We start from the raw sequence: 7,500 nt of genomic DNA, 5'->3' as shown, positions 1-7,500 counted from the left end.
TTCAATTTGATTACTTTACTTTCCGAATCTTCATTTTCCAATTTTGTGTAACCCAACAATTGGCCATTCGGTTCCTTTAAAATAACTAAATGCGCTTCTTTAATCATTCGTGGGTGAAACTTCTTATCGATTTTTTCCATGGTAATAGAATCATTTTTTCGGCCGTCGAATGAAAATGCTATTAATTCAGAAGAATCATATCGTTTGTGTAGAGCTTGCCTATTTTTCTGCCTCTCGCGAACGCTTTTATTTTTGTCCATAATGACAGGATTGCCCCAATCATCCGTTATGCCCAGGTCACGCAGGATTGCCGTCACCACGCCAGACCCAACTCTATCAGAAATTGCAAATCTGTCGCACATTAAGGCATAGCTTGGAGCCTTATATCTTCGACTATATGGACCACGTTTTATATGAGAAGTATTTTGTAAACTTTCCGAACTGCTTTTAAAATCAAAATCAACATCTGGAGTATATGTCTCACCTGGAGTAATATTGCTAGTTATTGTAGATTCTGATACTTCATCTTCAATTTTTATAATATATTCTGGTATCGTAGATTTCCTCTCATTATGTTGATCCATCATAAACGCTTGTAAATGTTTTGGGATCAATCCACAAGAACACAGTAATCTTCGCAAATCGCATTTGCATTTTCCAATATAAAATAATTCTTTCGTGGATTCTACAAACTCCTGAAATGATGCTTGGGTAGACTTGCTTTTATTTGTACTTTTATATTTATCAATCAATCGGTTCAATTTTCTAGCGATACTTCGTTTCTCCATAATTGGAATATCAATTTTTTCCCACGTCTGAATCAATTTCGTTACCACATTTGGAGTAAATGTTTTATATGAAAACATTTTATTTTGTTTTTTTGATTCTTCGGCCAAATAAAAATAATACCTGATAATTTCCATACTTGTCGGAAGATTTACACCAGTAAATTCTTTTGCTTCCCCAAATGTAATTTGATCATGCGAGCGCATATGATTCAAATTACTAGCACTTGCGCCTGAATTTAAATAAGAATTCGCCATTGATACTTCACGTCTAACTGGAGAACTGAATGAAGATTTATGCGAATTTTCCACATTAATATATTCTTTTCGAAAGTTCGAGAATTATTATAAAAAAATACTAGCGCACTCTGATGGAAATAAATAACAACAAACTAAACCCGATTTAAAAACCCCCGTACAAACTATTAAAAGAAATATAACTTACAATTGGAATTATTCACATGCCTAAATTAATATATTAACTTATTAAAAACAGTATTTTATTGAAAATTTCGCTGGCTAAAGAGTTATTTGCGATATATGGTTTTGAAGTCAAAATTCATTTAAATAACACATATATTTCATATGAAAAGGTGCCCATATCGCTTAATTTTACTTCTATAATGATTCGGCCCACCCTAGTCATTGGTTTCTTAGAAAACTGTGGTTAAATATACGGGTTTTACTAAGAAATATCAATAGAGTGGGCCAATTTTTTGCATATTGAGGCACCTCGCTAATTTAACTTTTTACATCATTTGAAACAATATTGTAAAAAAAAGCATAACCCGCAAATGAATTTAAAGTCAGCGAAAAATTTCAAACATTTTTTAATTTAAAGTAAAAATTGAAAAATCTCATGAAAAATATATTATGACATATATCGAGTTATACATCATTTTATTCGTAATTTTATTCTGCATCTTTCGTACGAACAAAGTTTTTTTGTATCTTTTACGGTTTTGACAGTATAAGGCAATCTGTGTAGTTGTTAACTTGTCAAAATGCAAAGTGCGGATAGGTTAGAGCAACACTCCTCACGATTCGATATTTCTCTAAAGAAAACATATAAACTATTATACATCATTAGAAAGGTCTCAAAATTCTTAGTTCTTTTTCCATACATCACAACTTCGAATTTTGCACGGTGTGGCCTACAGGCGAGTTGCCGTCGTGAAAATTCGGAAAAATCGGAAAATCTAGAGAAAATTATATGAACACACCTAACCATTTATATACCATTTTATTCGTAATTTTATTCTGCATCTTTCGTACGAACAAAGTTTTTTCGTATCTTTTACGGTTTTTATGTTATAGAGCAATATGTGTAGATGTTAACATGTCAAAATGCAAAGTGCGGCTAGGTTGGAGCAATACTCTTCACGATTCGATATTTCTCTAAAGAAAACATATAAACTATTATACATCATTAGAAAGGTCTCAAAATTCTTAGTTCTTTTCCCATATATCACAACTTCGAATTCCCAACGGTGTGGCCTACAGGCGAGTTGCCGTCGTGAAAATTCGGAAAAATCGGAAAATCTAGAGAAAATTATATGAACACACCTAACCATTTATATACCATTTTATTCGTAATTTTATTCTGCATCTTTCGTACGAACAAAGTTTTTTTGTATCTTTTACGGTTTAGACAGTATAAGGCAATCTGTGTAGTTGTTAACTTGTCAAAATGCAAAGTGCGGCTAGGTTGGAGCAATACTCCTCACGATTCGATATTTCTCTAAAGAAAACATATAAACTATTATACATCATTAGAAAGGTCTCAAAATTCTTAGTTCTTTTTCCATATATCACAACTTCGAATTCCCAACGGTGTGGCCTACAGGCGAGTTGCCGTCGTGAAAATTCGGAAAAATCGGAAAATCTAGAGAAAATTATATGAACACACCTAACCATTTATATACCATTTTATTCGTAATTTTATTCTGCATCTTTCGTACGAACAAAGTTTTTTCGTATCTTTTACGGTTTTTATGTTATAGAGCAATATGTGTAGATGTTAACATGTCAAAATGCAAAGTGCGGCTAGGTTGGAGCAATACTCTTCACGATTCGATATTTCTCTAAAGAAAACATATAAACTATTATACATCATTAGAAAGGTCTCAAAATTCTTAGTTCTTTTCCCATATATCACAACTTCGAATTCCCAACGGTGTGGCCTACAGGCGAGTTGCCGTCGTGAAAATTCGGAAAAATCGGAAAATCTAGAGAAAATTATATGAACACACCTAACCATTTATATACCATTTTATTCGTAATTTTATTCTGCATCTTTCGTACGAACAAAGTTTTTTCGTATCTTTTACGGTTTTTTAGTATAAGAGCAATATGTGTAGATGTTAACATGTCAAAATGCAAAGTGCGGCTAGGTTGGAGCAATACTCTTCACGATTCGATATTTCTCTAAAGAAAACATATAAACTATTATACATCATTAGAAAGGTCTCAAAATTCTTAGTTCTTTTCCCATATATCACAACTTCGAATTCCCAACGGTGTGGCCTACAGGCGAGTTGCCGTCGTGAAAATTCGGAAAAATCGGAAAATCTAGAGAAAATTATATGAACACACCTAACCATTTATATACCATTTTATTCGTAATTTTATTCTGCATCTTTCGTACGAACAAAGTTTTTTCGTATCTTTTACGGTTTTTATGTATAGAGCAATATGTGTAGATGTTAACATGTCAAAATGCAAAGTGCGGCTAGGTTGGAGCAATACTCTTCACGATTCGATATTTCTCTAAAGAAAACATATAAACTATTATACATCATTAGAAAGGTCTCAAAATTCTTAGTTCTTTTCCCATATATCACAACTTCGAATTCCCAACGGTGTGGCCTACAGGCGAGTTGCCGTCGTGAAAATTCGGAAAAATCGGAAAATCTAGAGAAAATTATATGAACACACCTAACCATTTATATACCATTTTATTCGTAATTTTATTCTGCATCTTTCGTACGAACAAAGTTTTTTCGTATCTTTTACGGTTTTATGTTATAGAGCAATATGTGTAGATGTTAACATGTCAAAATGCAAAGTGCGGCTAGGTTGGAGCAATACTCTTCACGATTCGATATTTCTCTAAAGAAAACATATAAACTATTATACATCATTAGAAAGGTCTCAAAATTCTTAGTTCTTTTCCCATATATCACAACTTCGAATTCCCAACGGTGTGGCCTACAGGCGAGTTGCCGTCGTGAAAATTCGGAAAAATCGGAAAATCTAGAGAAAATTATATGAACACACCTAACCATTTATATACCATTTTATTCGTAATTTTATTCTGCATCTTTCGTACGAACAAAGTTTTTTCGTATCTTTTACGGTTTAAGAGAAAATCGAGGAAAACTGGTTTGAACATTTATTGTAAAATTAGAAAATTTAAACAAATAATTATAAAAAATAATATAACTATATATAAATTCGTTTTATATTCATTGAGATCTATAAAAATCAATAAATACATAATTTTATACAAAAGTTTAAAAAAACCCAAAAAACACCTAAAAACTCAATAATTAACTATAATTCATATTGTCCATATATATAAAACTGTTTGAACATCTAACAAAATTTTCGACAAAAATTTTTCTATCATAAGGGTTCACAGTTCGAAATTTTCCCAGACTTTTGTCTTGACGATTCACACCGTAAGCGCGAGCAGGCCCTCGCCGCAGGTCAAATGCACATCGCTTGGGACTCAGTCAAATACCTACGCTGTGGCCGCGCGCCTTATATAGGGGGATAGGTCGTGTCGAGTGCGATGCGAGCGAGCTCAGGCTAAAGTACGCTATGTTGTTCGGGCGGGTACGGATATCATTCCCCGGTGTAGTTTTTACATCATATTCGATACTTTTAGTCTGTCAATGATATATTAGCGTAACTTTTAATAATGTTGTGAGCCACATCTAGAATTATATACCCCGTATATATTCGGATGCTGGTTTGCGGCTATAGATAACTGGTGGTAGGATCATTCGTTTTTAAACGTTCGATCAGAGAGAGTTGAAATTATTTGGGTCTGCGGACCGCAAATATGAAATCTATATATTTTAATAATATAGAATTTTACAAATTGACTACGGTCAAATATATGTGAATATAGCAGAACTAGCAAAGCTTCTCGCAGCGATGGTCTTTCGTTTTATGAACGTTTGATCGGAGCGAGTTGAAATTATTTGGGTCTGCGGACCGCAAATATAAAATCTATATATTTTAATAATATAGGATTTTACAAATGGACTAAAGTCAAATAGATGGGTGGTGCAGCAGAACTGACGAAGCTTCTCGCACCGAGGATCATTCATTTATGAACGTTCGATCGGTGCGAGTTAAAATTATTTGGGTCTGCTGACCACAAATATGAAATCTTGTGATTACTCGACAAATTATTGCTGTAATCAAGTGCGCTCCTATAGTATAATATACTGTGGGCAAAAGCTTCTGGCAATGATCATTCGTTTCATTAACGTTTGACCGGAGCTAGTCGCAAAATATTGCGCAGTGTGCAAAAGCAGCGTGACGCAGTTTACAACCGCTTAGCGCTCTTATGCATTGTGTGAGAGCACTGCCATGTATATCTGCTCGGTATCGCCAGATGCCTGAGCGAATGACGAAGTTCGTTGTGAAAACGGCGTTCTTTTTGAATATTATACTTTAAACGCATAGCTCAATCAATTCTTTGGGCGCTAGATGAAAGTCTAGTGTTTTAAAGTCGATTGTAGTAAACGCTTGCGTTAGTATTCTATATACTCTGCACATTTTATTCAAATTGTGCGAATTTGAACATTCGCTTCATTGCGTTGTTTTAAGAAAATGAAAAATCAGCGAAAGCAGATTTTTCAATCTCACACACAGTGAAATATTCGTATTTCAATTTTAAAGCGAGGACGTTTGTTTTTGGACCACAACGTGCTCTAAAATTGCTAAAGTGGTTGCGCGTCCTAGAGAATTTATTTTCTTGCGACCCGCCATATAGCCTGTCCAGACCATCGCGGTGATGGTTCGCACGGTAACCCGAGGCGACCCGTCGCTGCAGGTCAAACTGTCGTAGACCGTGTCTAGAATAATATACGCCGTATATGTTGGATGTCGGTTTACGGCCGGGTTCTGGACCTTATTTATAAGTGTTCAACCATACTGTACAGCATATCCGCGGGCATGTGTCGTTGACGCAAAGACTCTTATGCGGAAAATAAAATATACAAATGCAATCAACTCAATACTCTCCGAGCGAGAATAAAAGTTAGTTATAACGATGAATTCTTATAATGAATTCGCCCCGACGTTTTCAATCTAACGAAGGGTAAAGAGACTGTTTGAAATTAACTGGGTCTGCGGACCGCAAATTTCATGTACGGACCGCCGTTTCGACGGTTGTTAAAGGTCTAGCCTCTGTGTAAGCGCAGAATATATAAAATATCAAGTCGCGATGTAAACTGTTCGTCATGTCCAGGGAATATCGTACGACTCAGATATATATATGTAAGAAAATTCGTTGTTTAGAAATATTCATCGAACTTTTCTATACAAAGTGTGGTCTCTCGGGTGACGCCGAGGGACATTTACGCACTATGCTATTATATATATAGCACCCTGGTTGATCCTGCCAGTAGTATATGCTTGTCTCAAAGATTAAGCCATGCATGTCTCAGTGCAAGCCACATTAAGGTGAAACCGCGAATGGCTCATTACATCAGTTATGGTTCCTTAGATCGTACCCACATTACTTGGATAACTGTGGTAATTCTAGAGCTAATACATGCAAATAGAGTTCCGACCAGAGATGGAAGGAATGCTTTTATTAGATCAAAACCAATCGGTGGCGGGCTTGCCTTGCTCACCGTTTGACTTGGTGACTCTGAATAACTTTGTGCCGATCGCACGGTCTAGTACCGGCGACGCATCTTTCAAATGTCTGCCTTATCAACTGTCGATGGTAGTTTCTGCGACTACCATGGTTGTTACGGGTAACGGGGAATCAGGGTTCGATTCCGGAGAGGGAGCCTGAGAAACGGCTACCACATCCAAGGAAGGCAGCAGGCGCGCAAATTACCCACTCCCGGCACGGGGAGGTAGTGACGAAAAATAACGATACGGGACTCATCCGAGGCCCCGTAATCGGAATGAGTACACTTTAAATCCTTTAACGAGGATCTATTAGAGGGCCAGTCTGGTGCCAGCAGCCGCGGTAATTCCAGCTCTAATAGCGTATATTAAAGTTGTTGCGGTTAAAAAGCTCGTAGTTGAATCTGTGTCCCACACTGTCGGTTCACCGCTCGCGGTGTTCAACTGGCATGTCTGTGGGACGTCCTACCGGTGGGCTTAGCCCGTAAAAAGGCGGCCCAACTCAAAATCCTACCAAGGTGCTCTTCACCGAGTGTCGAGGTGGGCCGGTACGTTTACTTTGAACAAATTAGAGTGCTTAAAGCAGGCTCATTCGCCTGAATATTGTGTGCATGGAATAATGGAATAGGACCTCGGTTCTATTTTGTTGGTTTTCGGAATTCCGAGGTAATGATTAATAGGGACAACTGGGGGCATTCGTATTGCGACGTTAGAGGTGAAATTCTTGGATCGTCGCAAGACGGACAGAAGCGAAAGCATTTGCCAAATGTGTTTTCATCAATCAAGAACGAAAGTTAGAGGTTCGAAGGCGATCAGATACCGCCCTAGTTCTAAC

At 36.7% G+C, this 7,500-nt stretch overlaps 1 non-coding gene across 1 annotated transcript in view; it reads left to right on the top strand.

Annotated features, from left to right (window-relative positions):
* The first annotated feature begins 6,410 nt into the window (after window positions 1-6,410).
* Window positions 6,411-7,500, top strand: part of LOC113380667 — a 1,927-nt gene continuing 837 nt past the window's right edge. The window contains exon 1 of the ribosomal RNA XR_003367469.1: window positions 6,411-7,500. This exon is cut by the window's right edge and continues 837 nt beyond it. This is a non-coding gene — a ribosomal RNA (small subunit ribosomal RNA).

Source organism: Ctenocephalides felis, unplaced genomic scaffold (genome assembly GCF_003426905.1).
Source record: "Ctenocephalides felis isolate EL2017-DRISC unplaced genomic scaffold, ASM342690v1 CF-g0.4_SCAFFOLD_02300, whole genome shotgun sequence".
In the NCBI taxonomy this organism is placed as follows: domain Eukaryota; kingdom Metazoa; phylum Arthropoda; class Insecta; order Siphonaptera; family Pulicidae; genus Ctenocephalides; species Ctenocephalides felis.
This window is presented reverse-complemented; position numbering and strand designations above follow the sequence as displayed.